The sequence below is a fragment of the Podarcis vaucheri genome (genome assembly GCF_965113315.1).
Source record: "Podarcis vaucheri genome assembly, chromosome: 5".
NCBI classification, from domain to species: domain Eukaryota; kingdom Metazoa; phylum Chordata; class Lepidosauria; order Squamata; family Lacertidae; genus Podarcis; species Podarcis vaucheri.
Window position 1 is genome coordinate 60493626 of NC_138763.1, and position 20106 is coordinate 60513731.

At 39.4% G+C, this 20106-nt stretch overlaps 2 long non-coding RNA genes across 6 annotated transcripts in view; one reads left to right on the plus strand and one right to left on the minus strand.

Annotated features, from left to right (window-relative positions):
* The window catches only part of LOC309532556, a 70823-nt gene that overhangs the window by 47661 nt on the left and 3056 nt on the right, over window positions 1-20106 (minus strand). For 2 of the 5 annotated variants that reach the window (XR_014219928.1, XR_014219929.1), the window contains exon 3: window positions 3207-3328. The exons of the other annotated variants lie outside the window; for them this stretch is intronic. This is a non-coding gene — a long non-coding RNA (uncharacterized lncRNA). Of the gene's footprint in view, window positions 1-3206; window positions 3329-20106 lie in introns of those variants that run through there. 5 annotated transcript variants of the gene reach the window in all.
* On the plus strand, window positions 2284-19955 carry LOC309532548. Its single transcript, XR_014219917.1, has 3 exons — window positions 2284-2424; window positions 4585-4687; window positions 19801-19955. It is a non-coding gene; the product is annotated as an uncharacterized lncRNA (long non-coding RNA).

Here is a 20106-nt window from a genome sequence, read left to right on the forward strand (position 1 = left end):
ACAAACTCATACCCTCCAACATTTCTCTGCTGAAAATAGGGACATCCTAGGCAAAAGTGGGGCATTCCAGAATCAAATAAGAAACCAGGATGGTTTCTGTAAATCCATGACTGTCCCTGGAAAATAGAGATACTCAGACGGTCTGCAAGCTAGCCCACCAGAAAGATCTTTCGCACTAGATGCTACCCAATACTCACTGTCTGGTTCCTGCAGCTTATAGCAGTGCAACACTACCTACTTTGTTGCTAAGCCATAATATTTTCCTAGGTAAGGTAGCCATTTTGCTGAATATAAGCAAATACGTGTTGCAATCAAGATGGTAGAACAGCATTGGGAATGGTAGTGGAGAAATGGGACTAGGCTGGGGGGAGGGGACAGATGGGCTTCTCAGAATGATGTTGGGTAGAAGGCAGAACTCTTCCCCCACACCTGAACCAAATACTCTCCTACAGCCAATCCAAAATTAAAATAGTCGTACACAGCCTTGGATCATATATTCAGAGAGACACAAAGCTTACTACCAGGTCTAAGAAGTTCACATACAGCATACCCAACACATTGTAATTTTATGTTATTTTAAAAAACCCAAACTTTAGGTGTCCAGCCCAGAATGGATTGGCTATTTATTTTACTCTTTTATTTGTATTGGTATAATATAAAATTCTGAAAATCATGTAGCAGTTTCAGGTTAATTTGTTGTTATATTTGCCAGCTTATTTCATTGCATTATTAAAACATTTAGTACCGTATGTGTCATTAATATTCCAAAATGTAATTAGCATATTTAATCAAAAACAATTAGGAGCAAGCACTGCTTCCCTTTTTAAGTAATAAAATATTTATGGCTGGAATAAACAAAATGAAAGCCAAAAAGCACTTTGAGGTGTTGATTTTGTATGTGCGGAGGGGAGGGGGGTGCGGATAAAAGGGGGAAAGGAAACACATGAGAAAGAAGATAACTTCTAGTGCATAACTGCCTCTGGTGGATTTCTTCCATGGTTTGCCTCTTGGGAGTTTCAATCATTGTGTGTCAATTCCAAAGAAATAAAATTTCATTGTGGTTCCTCAATACCATAATAATACTATAATAAAAGAAGATACGTGAACTAAGCAGAGTTGTGTAAATCCCACCTTGAATTAGCTTTGCCTGGTGAGATCTTCCTTGTGGGCTATAAACACCGTGAATGCTGATTAGGGCTTGAGAATCTTGACACTAGAAACTTGACCAGAGAGGCAATAAAATTAAAAAGTAATTGATCTTATCAGAACTCTGCTTCACCATCCTCATTGCTGGGCTCAGGCGGGGGCTGCAAAAACGCCTTCTTCATATTTTTCCCCATTTTTCTTTATTGTCGCCATGTGTCGCATTGCTTTAGAGGTATCACGAGCAGTGAGCATCTAGGACCCTAAATAACTCCACTAAACACTCAAGTGCTCAGTCTTTCCCACACGTGGATTAGTAATAAAGCACAGGATACCTGATAAGTCCCAGTATCACCTCTTTGTTTGTACTCAGCAGTGCATACACTTAGACTTAATTGTATTCAGCAGGGCTGAATATATTTCCGAAATTTGTATTTGGGTGCTTTTAATCTGGAAAAACAGAGTTGGCAATATAACTGGTTTGACAGGATTCTAGAAAGTAGAGCTGGGGCCAGGAAAGCTTCACATGATTTCAAAGTAGTAAAATAAAATGTAACGTTTAAAATTTAAAACCAAAACCAAATACCAATTATTGTATTTGAACAATGTCCACCATTGTTCCCATATGCTCCCACCGACACAGCAGGATTTCACCTTCCCTCTACTCCCACGGAAGGCCTGGCTCATGGTGTGTAAGAAAAAGGACCCAGAAGTGGAGACAGCAAGAAAGACCCTGGCCAGCTCCATCACCCAAGTGTTCTTAGAAGTGAGTGAATTAAGGACCTGGCTTGGATGTCATGCCAAAAATGGACACTGGTATTGGCAAGCTGCTCGGACAAAAACCATATTAAACTGCAGTAAGGGAAAATTCCAGAGAGTCCAATCATGAGTTAACCCTTTGGCCTGCCAAGATTCGGACCAGTGTACCAACTATTCTGGAAAAAAATACACCAAAGAGCCAGACATTGGAACCTGGAGTTCAGCCTGGAGTCTGTGGCTGTCCCTTCAGAATGAAACCTCATGGAAATGCTTCAAAAAGTCTCCCCATACCTGCAAATCCTCCTGCACATCCTGTGTGACTCGTACATGGTGATGAGGCTTGGAGAGACCCTTTGTGATATCACAAAGCCACCTCAGAAAGACCCATCTGGTGGGCAGCAACTCGGCAAGTGAAACTGAAGTGCCCCACCATCTCCAGAAATCCCTCATCCACACCTGAAGCTCTGACAGTTTCTCAGGTGGGTGACTGCATCAGTTCAAGGCATCCTATTCAGCGCCTAGGTAGGCAACTCTTGTAAGAAGGCCCCTGGTCTCCTTCCCTGTCAGTTGCACCCCTGAATTCTCCTACATCATTGTGAACTTCCTCATAAGGAGATAACATGTCCGACTTCCACACTGACCCCTGCATGTGGCTACATACCAGATATCAGGGTATGTTGCTTCCTCACTCTCTTATTCAGCAGCTACATGCCAGCATTGGAAATGCATTCCTAGCCCGACCTAGCAATGCCAGGTCTTGAACGGGGAACATTCTGCATGCAACACATGTGCTCTGTCACTGAGCTGCATCTTTCTCTCTCTCTCACTGCCCCCCAGATCATATTTCCCCACCCCCAAATGTTGTACTTTTTTTCTTCCTGTTGTAGAATTCAGGCTGTTTTCCTTCAAAAGAACCAAAATAATATATTTCAAAATACTATGTGTAATGCTGCTGCCCCAAAGCATGTGGAGGAAAAAGTATAGGGAATAGGAAAACTTCTGAAATGCAGAAAACGTTTGTTTACGTCTCTAAAGAAAACAGAGTGAAAGCAAACCAGCAAATAATATATACAACAAGTCTCATGGGTAAAATTTAAACTTAAGCCCATGCTTTAACAAATTAAGAGCTAAATAATTTGCCAGTATTATAGTCCAGGCACATGAAAGCACTTCTGGAAATGAGATATATCTGCGTTTTAACAATTATATTTCCTGCACAGACAAAAAAAGAGAGAGAGCACGTACAATATACGGTTTTATTTTGATGAATGCTACTGTAAATTACTATTAACCCTTCAGGGCCCCAGGAAATGATGTGGTCATTTGTAGCTGAGTCTGCCTGCTTTCTGTCCTTATATCTGGGAAGCAACTGAAGGAGACTGATAAAATTCAGTTTTTCAATAAGAGAATGTCATCAGGGACATCTCTGTGAATAAAAAGAGAGACGCAAAGGTTACCTCGTGTACCCTTGTAGCACAGTACATAGTGCTACATTTGAAACTTTAATTTATTGGGGGGTGGGGGGAAGAATCAAGTGTGGTGGTCAAATGGTTAAATTTTGCTCAGTAATTTTTTCATTTTTGTTAGTCATGAATATATCCAACCATACAGAGGCCATCAAAATCTTGCCACTAGAGACTATAAAGTCTACTTACATAGGGTTCCTGGGATTTTTCATGTTCTTATGGAAAATATCTCTGAAATCCCTGAGCTGAAAATTTTGATCTCATTTGTGGATGTGAGCGATACTGAGAAAGGGTTGAAGAGTGAAGAGAACACTTTTCTCGCATAATTTCATTTGTCAGGAGAATCTTGACGCTGACATTGGAAGAGTGATTTAATTGATTTTAATCATACACCTGAGATTGAGAAATTGAGCCCTCTGTCCTGAAAAATAATTCTAGGCTTCCCTGAGAATGTCTAATTCGCAGCTAATAGTTTCTTTCTCCCCCGCTCCTTGAAGTTTTGTTATGAAGTTTAGGAATGCAGATGAAAGACTGACACAAAGAAATATTTACCACAGCCTCCAGATTAGCAAATCACTCTCACAGCTTCAGTGCATACATACATAATAGAGCTGGAGCAGTGTTTTGGACAGTAAACCCATTAACAATTTATGTTTTGCATATGGGAAATAGACAGCAATATGGTTTTCTGCATTGGGAATCATTCATAATGATTAATATCCTGGGATCAAGGGAGGCTAGTCAGGCGTTCATCAGGGCTGCAAACTGAAGTGGTCTAGTCAGGGCCAGCCCTACCAGTAGGGAGAGGGAGACGGCTGGTTTGGCTATCACGAAAAGGCACCAGATTTTTAATTTTCAAAATTATTGTGATTATTATGATGGACAATAAATAATGGCAAGGAAGGTCGTTGCGCTGTTTTGTGGAATTTCTCAGCTGCCCTGAATGCTTGACTTTGGGGGTGGGGTGGGGGGCACAATTTGCTGCTCCACTGTCTTGGGCCTGATGGAAGAAAAGAGGTAACCTTTTCTGTCTGTGAAGATTCAACCCTTGTCACTTTCATCCTGCCCAACTAAATGCTGTACCATTAAAGAATATGAACATGTCTAAACATATAAGTTTAAGTCAGATGACTTGCTGAATGTCAAAGAGCCAAAATATTTCACACCTGCCTGGCAGGAAAATGACCTTCATGTACTATTATTAACTATGATTCAGGTGGGATTAAGGTCAGCAAGATTCCCCACCACCACCATTCAAGCCAAATGTTCTAATGATGGACGAGAAATATTTAGCATTGCTCTGCAAGATTCCCATACAGGTTTGTGATGTTAAACAAGATATTCAAAATATGCTTCTTTCCCTCCCATGGCCTAGCAAATTTGCATCAAGGGTTCGAATAAGGAAAGCCCTCTACAATTCTATGATGTCATATTCCAGTATTGCTGAATGTTTTATAGCCTGCACATTTGGTAATAATGGGTGTTTTTTGGGGGGACGGATGGACCGAAAGCTCTATCCAGAGCTTGTCTGAGGCCTGGGGCAGGAGTCTTGTTAGAATAAAGTTATAAACTCAAACAAAAAAGCAGCCTGTCCCTGGTGGGAGTCTTTGGCCAACTTAGCCCTCTGAGGCCTGGGACCTGACTTTATCATTTCCCTCAGTTTTCTGCTCCCTCCTGTTCTCCAGAATCTCAGGCCCACTTCTCCTGTGCCTTGAACCCATGCCATCCCAAGGTTGAGAGAATGCTCTAGTGTGAGGATGCTGCATTCTGTAGTAATATCCCCCTTTGGGGCAAGGGGGTTGAGACAGTGGCTGTAGTGATGTGCATGATGTCCATTTTACAAAAACTCTATGAATGTCACTATCATCTAGGAGAGTTCATACCAGGCTGTGGGGACCAGTGCATGCTATGCGCCAAGACCAGGGCTTCATTAGATATTAGCGCCATGGAAGAAATCTGGAATATGTGAAAAGATAACAGAAAAAAGTGCCTTGGACCAATTGCAGAGTGCTGTTCCTTCAAAAGCAGATTACACACATCTGTGAGAATTTTGAGGGTAGGAGCTGAGAATCCAGGCAGGTTTGAAATCTGCTAGCTCTCATTTTAGAGATTAAGCATTGCATGAGATTAACTGCAATTTTGATTTTTCTTCTGGTTAAAAATAATGTTAGAAGATGGCATCCACACACACACACACAAATGTGCTGACTTTTAACACGAGCTAATCGATGCAACCATTGCAACAGATGTAAATTAGCTAGTGGCAGCATTATGGTGTATGCATCCATCCATACAAGTGGATCTAGGACATGCAGATGTGACCAAGATGCTTAAATTTCACGTGACTAGTAGCCCTGTGAAATAATTTCATTTTGTTGCTGTTTTGCATGCTCTTCGATTGCAAAGCAAGCAAGGCAGAGCTGAAAGGATTATCCTGAAAGGCTTGCATTTGTCAGGTCTACAATGAAGATGTTCTGAGTCTTCCATCTGAGCTTGCATTCAGTGACCGGCCCAGCATAGTTGCAGAATGGTCCTATTTATAAGCAATGGTAAATCCTTGCCAGCACAAAGCTGTCCCATTCTTAATAGCTTTAGAGATGCAATGTGAGCCTTAAAGGGCATGGCTAGTGGTCATTCTCCCCTCTCCCCTCCATGCTCTCATATGCTGCCCTACCCTCTTTATGGGCTTCCTGAAGCAGCAACATGTGGGGTTGCAGCTGAATTGGTGGAGGCATTTGGACTCACATCAGAGATCACCAGTAACTGATGAGGGTGCTATCTTAATTTAACAACCATAAACCACTGAGAAAACCCTTCTGTAATATTTAGCAAATATCATAAAGTTAGTTAGTAATTAGAATAACCCAGATAGCATTTCCTCCGAGTTTCCCCTTAAAGTACTTCGTTCTGGGGGGAAAGGTAACCATCTATTTCACCACAGTAATCAGTATTTCATATTGCAATCATTCATTTTTGCTAACTTGTTAAATCTAGCATCATACAGTATGCAATGGAAGAAGAAAGATACGCAATCTGGGTGTTTGACTGGGGAAAGGTCTTACGCACAGTGCACAAATTTGCACAGACTGATTGAACCCAAATGCTTGTATAATAATCAGACAATGTTTGTAGAGTGATTTGAAGGTGAAACATAGTGTGTGGAACATTATTCATTATTATTATTTTATTTTATTATAATATAAAGGGTCATTGTGCAAAGAAGCACAACAATCTTTATGATGCCCATTCATTTTGCTGACTTTTTTGTCATTATCCTCCTTTGGTGATTAAGTGTCATTTGTCTTATAATTTTAATGTTATCTTTAACACACATAATAAAGTTTACATAATTATAGCCTATTAATATAATTTGCATGCATGTTACCCGGAAGGCGAAGAAAATGTTTCATCACCAGGCATGTAATTTGCCTTCTTTAACTATTTTTTTTTTATCATCTTCATCAATAAATTGGCAGCCTTAATAAATGAAGATAACCTCACTAAATTCTCTTTGGATTCTTTTCAAGGATTCTGAGACATAGAGAATGTGGCTACGAAATACAGTAGGTGTTAAAACACCGTCTCTTCTGCATAAAGTTTAAAATTTCCATACATTTGCCATATAGAGTGTCAGCCAAAGCAAAAACAATGGCCACTTTTTGGGGGAGGGAGACACAGCACTTTCATAGCAAAGCTACTATAAGACTTTGACTTTTAAATAATGGACTCAGAGAAACAGGAATCAGCTTAAGGTTCAAAAGGTAGGTTCAAAATATTACACCATGTTTTGCAAAAGTGTTAATGTGTCCCTCCACCCCCTTCCCCTTTCTTGGTAAATGGCAAACGTTTACAACCCAACTAAAACAGTGCCAGGAGAAATCCTGTGTTTGCTCTTTGGAAGATATTCAATAAATTATAGTGAGCTGCAAATGTCATTGGATAGGGAATGGAAAGAGCTTTACCTTTAAGTCTTTAAGTAAAGACTTGCAGCTGGTGCAGCCGCTCAGTAATCCCTAATGATAAGCTCCTTTTAATGCGAGGGTGAGGCAGTTTTCACATGGATACTACTGCATTAACCTTACCCTAGGTATGGTGCAGGTGAAAAGCAGCCGTGTACTCAGCAGCTTTTCCTACCCCTGCTTTATTCCCCTAATGCATCTCAAGCCTCCTGTAAAAGATCCCCTTATACCAAGGCAAAAAGATTGCAGTTCAAGCCTATTATCAACAAAAACCTGCCAAAGGGGCTACATTGTCAGACTTTATGGTGGTACTAACTATTCTGTTGTTCTCAGGAGACCAAACTTAGACCATTAAATTCCCTTCATTTGTGATATCAGTGACCTGGACGGCAGACATAGGTCTTTTGATGTAAAAATGCTACTGCAGGAATCAATGGTACCATCTAGTTTCCCCTTAACGTATATCATAAAAGTGTAATGGTGCTCTTCCAAAGAAAAAGTGACACTCCTCTTGTATAATACAATTATACGAGGATGATGTTTTCCGGGGAGTTTATTTGATATTATGATGTGCAGAGCCTTTGCCCATTAAAATAAACTATGAAGCTGACTTCACTCTATTACTTTCAGTAGGCTAAGTGTATTGTCTCTAGTAGAGTATAGATAATTTTCATGCAACAGGGAGCTATTTCCATATCCTCTTCATGTAACAGATGAGCTTATAAATAGGCTTGGATTTACTCAAAAACCAACAAATGCACTGTCTATAGACACATTTAAGACAAAGGCTGTTTTCCAAATGGTCTTCTTTGATATGGAGGTTCCCATGAAATGCTTAGTTGAGTTGACGGATTCCCACTATTTATAGTAAATGTGCCACATATTGAAAAATTGCATTGCTTTTTTTTTCCTCCCTGGAAGATTGCCCCCCCCCCGCCACACACACATCATTTCTATCAGAAGACCCTTCATGTATACCCAGAAATCCTCAGAGCTAAAGCTATTAGTAAACAACACACAGTGATAGCTCACTAGCAAACAGCGAACAGGTTTACAATTAATGAAATTGCTGGAACAGAATAAACAGAAGAGGTAACTATGGTTGCACGTTCATGGTTTAGCACAGACAACAACAACTCTGCTTGGATGATGCATTCTGCAATGATAACCTCCTGAAGCAAAACATTATATATATATAAAAACCACCCCAGCACCACCACCACAGTAACAACAAAATGAAAAATGATGCGATGCTCTGATGTTCCAGTGTTTGCCAGAGGCTCATGCGTTCAGACTAAAACACTTAGAGGGGAAAGTGTGAAAACTAGTTTTATTGCTCTCCTATGCAGGGTTTAGAGAGTAATTTTTAAATGGTTCCATTTTATACTGTAGGGGCAAAATTAAAGCAGTCATAAGTCTCATTGCAGTCTTCATTTTCTCCTTTGCTCCCTTCATGCAAGTAACTTGAGACTTCTGAATCCATTAGGGAGAGCAATACCTACAGCAACATTCACCTCTCTAGAGGGGAGGAATGTATATTTTTCTTTGCCAGCCTTTCCCTTTCTCTCTCTCCTAATTCAAGACCCATCTGTAATAGTGGCAATAGCTTTTAGCCTAGGACTGGTAAGGCTCAGGTTATTCATGGGATGAGCCATAATACAGTGAGCCATAGGGTGAGGTGGAAGACTTTTGGCTTATCAGTGTGCAACACAATAGCCCAAAAGGGAACATCACAACCCTTGGCTTCAATCCTTTTTCTAGGCATCCACCTCTTTTGCATGGTTTGGAAACAGAATCCCATCTCTTTTTAGCCATATGGCCTATTTGTACATTTGCACATCCAGTGCAGTTGATTCATACATGGTACTCAGTTTCTGCACATGGAGTTGGAATGCACCAGCTATATCATAGCAGCTGCACATAACACTAAGCAGTAGTTTGTGTAACAAACAATGAGTTGTCCGATAGACAAGGCTTGTTTCTCCAAAGCTTGATTTCTTTTCCAATTGCTCTTGCCTTGTGCTTCTGTAGCTTAAAATGAACATAAGTGGTGGAATGGCCAAACAAACCATGGGTTAAGCAAGACTGTTAGTTTCAGAGCCATTACTAAAGCAAGCCATAATTCATAAATCAACAATAAACCATGACTTCACGTTGTGATTTATGCCCCCCCCCCATCACATTCTTCAGGGCTTGGTTCACTCATTAAAACTAACAATAGTTAGGATAAACAAACCGTGACCTAGCATTATGTGTGAACCAGGCAACTGTGTATTTCAAATTCCTCAGGGAATACTTATTGGGCTGTATGATTTTCTAAATGTGAAAATGACCCTTGGCTTCTGTGCCTCCTGTTCTTCCCAATGGCTTCTAGTTTCCTAACTCCCCATAACTTCTTTTTAGGTGAATCATCCCTGTGTGCTCCAGCTATCCCTTTACCACCATCTCATTTATCTCGAAGTTATAAAGAAATTAAATCCTAGAACAAAAAACAAAACAAAAACCCTTGATATTTGCAGCTGGAATACATTAACTATACAAAGCACAATTCTACAGATTGTGTAATTGGATAATCAGACCACCAAATTTTCATTTCCTGGTTGCTTAATGTCATTTTTTAAAAAGATGTATAGCAATCTAAAATGCAAGCTTTCTTAGAGTGACAAAAAGGGATTATCCCAAGTTAAAATATTAGAATACCATACATTGGAGGCAACCTGTGCCAGATTTCAAAGCAGCATGTTCCCTTGTTCCTTCAACCTTGGTATTATTGCTTCTAATAATGGCCCAAAGGTTGTGGCCACTGTACCATCAAGAATAGGAAAATTTGTTCAGTTGGCATGTTTTGCAGTCTCTTAAACTGATTGTTCATGATTTCTTAGGTAAACACTAGGCTATAAAAAGCACAAGCTCTGAAGAAGTAAAGTGCCATGTATTATTATTATTTAACCATAAGAAATCAAAGCCTCTGGCCACTTCACTTCCTTTACAGCTCATAACACCTTCTACAGAAGTTTCAGAAGCTAAAAGACTGACTCCACACCAGATCAGACCAGAGATACAGTAAAATAAGTCAAGGAAAATTCCCACCTATATATGGCTGAATGACTCCTTGAGCAATAAAATGTCATTAGTGACTATAAAATGCTACAGGGGGATGATGGAGGGCACTCTGAATTTGGCTTTCTACCAGTAAAGTCGGTACTGAGAACTCATGTGCCAATTTGCAGTCCCGCTGACTCTCTTTCTATAGCTATTTCATTTCTCAGTCATTGCCATAGTAATTTGATGCTCAATTTTTCCCCTTCCTGCATCAGTGCCACATATTTCACCTTGATACAATGATGACTGTTCCCCCTTCTCGTCCTTTTGTTAGCCTCTACTACTGTTTAACACGAACACGAGGGATTGCTGGCTTAGAGAAAACTTAAAAAGGGATGGAACCCCCAAAGGAACCTTAAGTTGCAATAACCCTCATCGTCATAGCAATGAAAAAGCTACCATTGACAGAAGTGGAGCGAAATTGTCCTCACAATGGTATGCACAGCAACTTATATATCTCTTTCCACCTCTTCTATTATCCTGTTAATTTTTGTTTCTGAAGTTTTTCACCATTTTATTAATGAGCCATGGTTCACCTAATGAACGAGTTGTAGGGCTTATGGAAAGAACTTCCCAGATTCAAAACTATTATCTTCCCAAATTCAGGTAACTTATGCCGATAGCATTAGAGGATAATATGAGGAGCACAACAAATCATGACTTTGACCTTCTGCCTTGCAGCATCCGTCTTCGTGCCATAAACTGTGTTTCTCCTCTACCAGCTTGAAACAAGCATGCAGAGACAATTAGTAACACTGCTGTTCCTGAAATTAGGCAGTAATGGAAATAATGGCTGAGTACTGTGATTCTAGGAAAATACAAAATATTACTTTGAACATTCTGACAAAATAAAATAAAATAAAATAAAATAATAATAATAATAATAATAATAATAATAATAATAATAATAATTTATTTCTACCACACCCTTCTGGCTGGGTTTCCCCAGCCATTCTGGGCAGTTTCCAACAAAAGATTAAAAATACATTAAAACATCAGTCATTAAAAACTTCCCTAAACAGGGCTGCCATCAGATGACTTCTAAATGTCAGATAGTTGTTTATTTCTTTGATATCTGAAGGGAGGGCATTCCACACGGCGGACACCACTACCGAGAAGGCCCTCTGCTTAGATCCTTAGTGTTTCGGCTGAACCTGTCACATAACCATCAAGGAAATGTCTGATATTCTCATGCTGTATCAATGATCATTGGTGTCCTCACAGTATTTTAGAGTTTTAACATATTTGGCAGCACAATGTCCTGTGCAATACAAAGCAATTGTGCCACAGACTTCACCGCTTAGAAATTCTGAACAGTAAGCAGTATATAAATTTGTGAATTAAAACTGGTGAAATAGTCATGCTAGACATCCCCAACGGTATGTACTTCAGAGTGTTGTGAAAGTTCAATTAAATGCTCATGCATAACCATTTGCTTCAGTTTCTTAAATTCTACACATGCACAAAATATGGATGCACAGGGAATCCCTCTGCATATTACTGGATCTGCCAAATGTGTTGTTGACTCCAGAATTCTAGAGGAAATCAATTTCCAAGTGCCAGACTAACCAGGAACAGTTTTCTTAGAGGGAATTCAAAGCAATACTAGAGGCAGTCTCATATACATATTCTTACACAAAGAGCTAAGATGGGAGTATCTTGTCATTGTGGTCCTTATGATGGTCAATACACCAGTGTTATAGTTTCTTACAACTGAGCAGTGTAGTGGAGTCACTAATTTTGTTCTTATTGTATAGTATACTAAGCACGATAATCAATCCAGCCCTAGCAAGGGGCATAAACTCATATTTCTACTTGCTGGGGATTTAAAAAGTGCTTCTGCTTCTTCTTCTTTAAAAAAAGTAAAATCTATGCATTCCAACAAAGGAGACCATGTTGACTTAGTTCTTCATTGTTTTCTTGTCAGAATCTGTTTTCCTCAATTAATGGCTCAAAATGCTTCTGATCTTAAAATGTGGATAAAATTATGCCAACCCTGTCTGCTCTTTTACAGGCAATTTGACAGCTCTGGTTCTTGCCAGCGTTCTATTTTTCTCTGCTATCTTATTCCTTCCAAATGCTATCTGGCAGTATGTTACTAAGAAATTAGCCTGCCTCCCTACCTCTGATTGCCCAGATGGACATCTTAGAAAGCTAGAGAAAAGCAACTTGACAACTGGAAACCAGCCAGTTCTCAGGAAAGATGCATTGCATTGAGCATAAGGGACCAAAATGTTAAAGAATTAAAGTAACAGAAGGTGTCAATGCTGAAAGAGTACTGATTAACAAGGTGGCGAGTTCAAGGGGAACTATTAGTATTTTACACATTTAGTATGTTATATACTAAAGCCTCTCATGCAGTAAGATGCATTAGACTCAGAAGAGAATGGGAAGTAGAAGCAACAGCACCAGTGGCACTGGTTATTTCTTCCCAAAGCAGCAATAAATTGCTCACTTTCCAATTCCATATTTGAATTTGGACTGATGGCTTTTCAGCAATATAATGGTAGGCAAGTTTTGGGGTTTGTTTTTTAAAGAGGCAGTGCACTCAGAATTCTCAAACTGTTTTTTGGGTTCAACCCCTAAAATTCTGTGTTGCTGGTCCTCTGAAAGCCCACACAAGCTAGGCTGCATAATGGTTGACTACAGAACAGGTTGAAATCTAGCCCTCCTAGCTGCAGCAATACAAATCAAGCCGCAAACCACTAGAGTCAATGCAAAAGTAGGTACAGACCAATTATTTGAGGTGTTTGTACTAAGAATTGGAACCACAATTTCCTGGGTGCTCAAGAGGAAAAGTGCATCTATCTCAGCATCACAGAAGCTACTGAGCTGCTCCTGTGTGGCACACTTGTATCAAAAGTTGCTTTGGAGGGTGTTGGGCACAGGGCTTCCAATGTTCCTCTGCAAATGAGACTGCTAAGGTTCTTCCACTTCTCTTCTATTTCCTCTTCTACTTGCTGTGGTCAGCATAACTCTAGTTTTGCTCAAGAGTAGGAAAGGGAAGACGCATCAGCTCACCTCTCTACCCCTCCACCTCCTGCTAAGCAGCAGTGACCCAAATGACTAGAGGTTAGCTGTGCAGCAGTGGCTTAGCCCACCATTTACTACTGGGAACAGTCACAACCTTGTGTGGTGCCTCGGAACGTCTAAAGTTATATAAACACATCCTTGCTGCAGCACTTGGCAGCCTCTATCTACAAGTGAGCCAGTCATCAGAACAAACCATTTCTGGTACTGGTGTTCTGGCAAAACAAACCTCTTTGTGCAACCCTGCATCTCAAACAGTCCCTTAGGGTTGGACTCTCTTTCCCATTAACTTCAGTGCAATGAAAATAGTTTGTTTTTAAATGCACTTTGATGTACAGAAGTCATGCTATGTTGGGTATGGTGAAATAAATTGTGCATCGCTCAATTACATCCCTCACACCCCAAATAAACCTATGTGCGAATATGACTCTGTTTGCCCTGAGTGAACGTCACAATTTCCACTAACGCAGAAGAGTCAACACTTCCTTGCATGGGCAACTAGCCTTAAATTTATTTAATCTCAGATACACACAATAATTTAGATTGCCAATAACTGGGACAAACCATCCCACCCTAATCCAAAGATTTTTTTTATAGATTGTATCGACAATCCCAGAACTGTTGAGTCCCTTGGGAGCGAGTAACAATACACAATGCTCCAGCACCTGAGCATTGTGCATTAGTGAATAGTGTGAAATAATAATAATTTTCAATATGGCAAACACGAAACATGGGCTATGAATTCCAGTGCTAAGATCTGGTGGTGACATAAGCTGAGACTCAGAACAAAAATCCATCTAAATTGTTCTGAATTTAAACACTGGTTTTCATCCTTTTGGGACAATTTATGCTTTAGGCAGAGCTTTTCTACAAGGTTTCATACTGCATGTGTGCATATTATACCTCCAAATTGCCTCCAAGCTGACAATCTTTTCTGGTGCATTATGACTTTGCTGCCGAAGATCTACCTAGCCAAATTAAAAATAATCCCTAAAGAAAAAGAAAAGGAGGGGGACTTTCAACATGGCCTATTGTGAGGCACCTTTGACCTTGCAGAAGATATTCAAATCTTTAAGCAAGACTGCCAGTGGTAGCGCAAGCCCTGTACAAACACCCTGCATCTTGATTGATAAATATGCTATGTTTACCCTGTGATTACTGTATAGTATTTTAGGTTCTTGCTAATTTATTTGGAACTCTTAACCTGTTAGGTTATAAATTCAGCAGCATTTGATAATGAACCATGTTGAAATAAATCAGCATCTGGGGAGGGGGGGCGGCAGAATATCCTAAGGAACTCTGCAAATGAAAAAGAAAAATCACTTCATAGATCTCAGTGTATGAAAAGGTATGACAGCCAAGACAGACAGACATATTAACCTTTTATAAATCCTTGGCATCTAATCCCTGTAAGTATTACTTCATACAATTCTTCCATAAAAGAGGCATATATAACATTAAAGCTCCATATCACTAGTAGCTTTATTACTGAAAGCCAACACTTATAGACAGCCTGAGAAGTCTGGGAGGCAGAGAAGACACATCTATGCTCGTATGTGTATTAGATGGATTTCCTTTGGTATGGATCATGTTATTTAGATTGCATATCTCCAATTCTGTTTGGAAGCAAATCTGGTGTGTGTGTGTTTGCCTCTGTTTCATAGGGCACCTGGACAGACCTTAGTGGAACATGGGTCTCTATTAAGCTGCTGTTCAGTAGTTTGGTGGTATTCAGACAATATTGAAACATTCCCAAATGAACTTTGCAGGGAGACATTTTCATTCGCTGCCTCCCTCCTCATGCATATTAACAAATGGTATGCAAGGCCTCATTTAATTCACTGATTTTACATTCGGATCACTTTCTCTTTTACAGCTATTTTTACCGGGCTTCATTAATCTTTGTTGAATACAATGGCATACATCTTTAATGCGGCCGCTGTCAAGTCATATTTCAGTAAGAGCTGCAAACTGAATGACAGCAAGCAATATTAATAAATTTAACATAGACTATATCAATTTTTAACAGAATGAATGTGGAAGCTAAATGTATTATTTTTCGTTTAAATCATAGGGTTTATCGCCAGTTAAGTAGCAGCGATTTCAGGAAACTTGTGACGTGCCGTACAAATAGATTTACATCTCATTAATAAGTAAATTAGGCAAATGCCTTTCAAGTTCAGACAAGTACATAAGTGTAATCTCCATATTAAAGGAGTAGTCTTTGATAAACCACGGAGGAATTGCAGCAGCCAACTATGTGACATGTTGCCAGAGCCTGAACTCTTCCACATTCCCACCTTTAATTATACTGGTTCATTACTAAAGAGATAAGTGTCTCTCCAGTTAAGATTCTATAAATGAACACCATGAGGGCACCTCCCAAATCATTTTTGAAGAAACCATGAAAAGGTGATAACGGTTATGAAGGGGGGGGGGGCAACGACGAATTATCACCTGCTCTCTTTCTTCCTTCTCTGTAATAACATTAAAACATTAAGATGAATTCTTTTCTTAAAAAAAAAAATCTCAAAAAGGAATTGCCCATTCAGTAGCCTATTTTGTTTAAGATTGGAAAAGGTTGAGGAAAGGGGGGTGGGGGGTGGTGCGAGAAGAAAACATTTGCGATTAAAAAAGAAAAGAAAAGAAAATTCTTCCATAAATCCCAACAGAGATAATTTGCTGCAAAATTTAAACCCAGTGAGAACTTGTCTGTCTGTGTTAAATAAAAAAAAGTTACGGTTGGTAGGAGACATGTTTTTGCAGTAGCTTTAGCGATTATAGGAAATTACATGCAAAGCCAGAGTTCTGATCCTAAGTTAATTTATAATTGGAAAAAACTTATTAATTAGCTATGGCATTCTAATTAAGAATTAGAATTAGAGGAGTGTGTGTTAAAAAGCCAGTCAATACCCAACTGTCAGTATATTTTTTTATTAAAAAAAACCCTTCCGACAGCTCTCAGTCCACTTCCCCTCCCTTATTTTTTATATTCATATATATATATATATATATATATATATATATATATATATATGCTAGTGGGAACTATCTTTTCTAGAATATAGATAGCCAAAGAAATACGGTTAACAGGGATATATATTTAAGTCACAATGCACACCATTTCAAACATGGACTGCATACTGTTGACATTCAGAGCTTAGCTTGCATCTTTAACAAGTGCACATAAGGTCCTTTTGTGCATGTACAGGGAGGCTCCCAAATATGATCAGTACAGAACACACCAGATACCTTCCGAGAGGCATTTATTTCATGCATATGCAGAATATACAAAGATAAGCAGCAAGACAAAGGGGGATGATTCTACCCTTGCTGCCTCAGATGGGGCAGGGTTAGACTGGTGTGCATCAATAGTTGTACTGTATGCATATCAGCAGTGCACAGTGATTTGTACTGAAAGGCAGATGTGGAAAATTTCCCCCCTTTTTAATCCCCCCCTCCCTGATAAAAAAACCCTCTTCCTATAAGCTGGCCGCAATGCTCCCTTAAAAACGCCATTGTGTCTCCTGATACTTACTTTCACAGTGCTAGAATATTTGAAAGGAAATTAAACATTGTGTGTGTGTGTGTGTGTGTAAGTTATCTAAGTTATTACTCTGCTATGCAGTTTGTGTAAGGAAAAAATACCCCATTTTGAGACATATGCTTTAATCCGAAACATACTGTTTTCTTAAATGAGAGAGAGAAATCAGTCGGGACTCATTTTTCATATTAAATATCATTATGTTAAAAATAATTGTTAAAAACATAAGCAGAACTCTAAAAAGAAATCTTGACAAGCTATTCCTTCTGACCCCCTCCTCAACCAAGTACTTTTAAAAAACTCACACCTGCATATTCCTCACTCTGAGTTTATTTTCAGGGTAATTGACACATAACAAGAAATCCTGGTTTGGCATGATGTGAGCAGCAGTTCTGTCTGTCCAGCTGCCCGTCTATCTTGTTTGTTGGTTTCATTGCATCTATATCTCACCTTTACTCTAAGGTGGTTTGTATGGCTTTTCCCTGCCCCAATTTATCCTCACAACAACTCTGTAAGGTAGGTTATGCTAAGAAGTAATGACTGGCCCAAGGCCACCTAGTGAGTTTCATGGCAAAGGGGCAATTAGAACCCTCATCTCCCAGCTGCTAGGCCACCACTACACCACCCTGGTATGATATCATGTGTTGCAGAAGAAAAATAGGAAATAACATATTTAAATAGCCTATAACTAATTTAATTAATAGTTTTTAATAAAAAAAATTCTTCCAGTTACCCCAATCATTAAAACATAGTAACAACCCCCCCCCAAAAAAAGAAATTGACAAAAGAACAATTGCTATTTGGCATCTAAGTAGGCAAACCAGTGTCTGCCGTCTGCCTACAGTCACAGGTTAAGTCAGGTATCAGTGCTGCTTCAGATTACATCTGTACTTAATTAGAGTGTGCCATAGCTAAGTGAAATGCTGATTCAGACTGCTATTGTCCTATATGCTCAACATATGAATGAATGGCCCCTACCCCTGTCTTCTGTCTGGAGAGTGAAGGATCAGAAGCAAACTTTCCCCTTCATTCTGCTCTCTTTCCATCAACAACTGCATGGTGGTATTTGAATACATGCATCCCAACCCAAAGTGCTCCAGAGCTACATTGTGCACATGAGATCGAGTGCAAACGTAGGTGGGCTTTCTTATTCACTTCATCGTTGAATACATCATTGTTGCATGTGCAAAGCCTGTTGCTAAAGTTCAAGTGCATTAGACAATCTTTACTTGTGTGAGAAGTATGTGTGCATAGCATAATCCCTGTGTGTACACTGAGGACTCGGATTAAATTCTGGGATTTTAGGGGGAGGGCGTTTTAGCCATTTCTGCAAATCTTTAATGAAATAATAATTACATGTCAAAACAATGCAGATAGATACTGGTTCTTCCTAGGAAGATAGACAGATCTAATCACATTGCATTCAGGTAAAGGGCTTGGAAGTTTTCAGAAGCAATTGCCCGAACTGATGTGATCTCATAGAATGTGCACAAACATCTCAACTGCTTAAAGAAACAACAAGGCCAGTATTTTTCTGCAAGGGAACAGAGACCAGTTTGTCTAAGATTAAAACTTTACATAAATTGTAGGGAGAGGAGGAGCTATTGGGGAGGTTGGGGTTAGCAATTTAAACCAGGAGATAGAGAAACTATCACTGCAGAATCTATAGATAAGGTCGCTGGTCACTGAAAGAACAGACAGGAAAAGTAGCAAATGTAAAAACGGGAACCTAAGAGAAAGAAAAAAATGGAAGAAGAGGAGAGCTGAAGAAAATGACATAGAAGGGAGAAAACTGAGAAAATCAAGTTGGGCAAGCAATGGAATGGGGAATATATTTATTATTGCTGGAAAACAGTTCAAGAGGCTAGCTGAAAGTGTCATGAGAGAATAAGAGGGGGGTTGAGAAAGAGGGGTTTGAGAAACTGTGCTGATAGTGGTAAAGAATGGAGTGAGCTGGAAGAAATTGGGAAAGTGGCAAAGCCTTATTTATTGCCATGGATGTGAAGTATTGGCAGGAAGGGAAAGAATTCTGGAAACTAGGGTACAGTGAGACCAGAGTAACAGGTCCATATCATTTTCAGAAATACACGAACATACATACAATGATACATCAACTCTAAGACAGCAGCAAGGGCCAAGGCAGAGTTTGATTTAAACTAACTAGACAATTATTTTATTGCAAGCTTCTACTATATGTAATACAATTCAATATGAAACACTTCTTGCCTTGCAGAACCCTCTTATACTGATGGCGCAACTAACTCATGCAATTGGTCCTCCTAGTGCTATTGATCCAGTGAAGGCAACAGCTGACAGAGGAAGGTTGGGGGTAGTGATGGGAGAATCAGTCAGTTCCATTTTCTCTCCATTTCTCATTTTTCCAATCTTAAATTCAGTTGGAATTTTTTTTTATATCAAAAAGTCCTCATGAAAATCGATCAGGATTTTAGAGAGAAATTCTCATTATATATGTCTGTATGCAATTTTGCCTAATATACACATATAATGCATTTTTGTATGCTATTTAAGCACACTTTGCCCCAGTATATACACTTTTGTAGACATTTCTTGGCTGGAGAACTGCATTGCAAAATTTGGAGAAGTGCAGATTTTGAAGAATGGGTGTGTTTCAGGTCATGTATTGTTTTGGGAAGTCTGAACATTAAATGCAAACAGAATGAAATTTATTTCCCATCCCTAGTTGGGGGACCTCCCAGAAGCAATTTTCATGGGGTGCTGGGTGTTATGGTGTTTGTGTGAATTGACAATAATTGCTTCTCTCTTTCTTTGTTAACAGATGTCTTGCTCTGGATCAAAAAACCTTCGGTTTGTGCAAGGGCACCAGTTAGATACAGCTGGAGGAGTGGAGCCACAGCCCAGGAATGCCCCAAAGATTTCAAAATACATTCTGACACATCTTTCACCAATCAAAACTTTTTTGTGGCTGCAGTATCTAAGAGCTATGTTCTATGAATTTTGCAGAAATATAGTAAGCACAGTGGTACCTCGAGTTTCAAACGCCTCAGGTTATAAATGCTTCAGGTTACAAACTCCGCTAACCTGGAAGAGTTACCTGGAGTTGAGAACTTTGCCCCAGGATGAG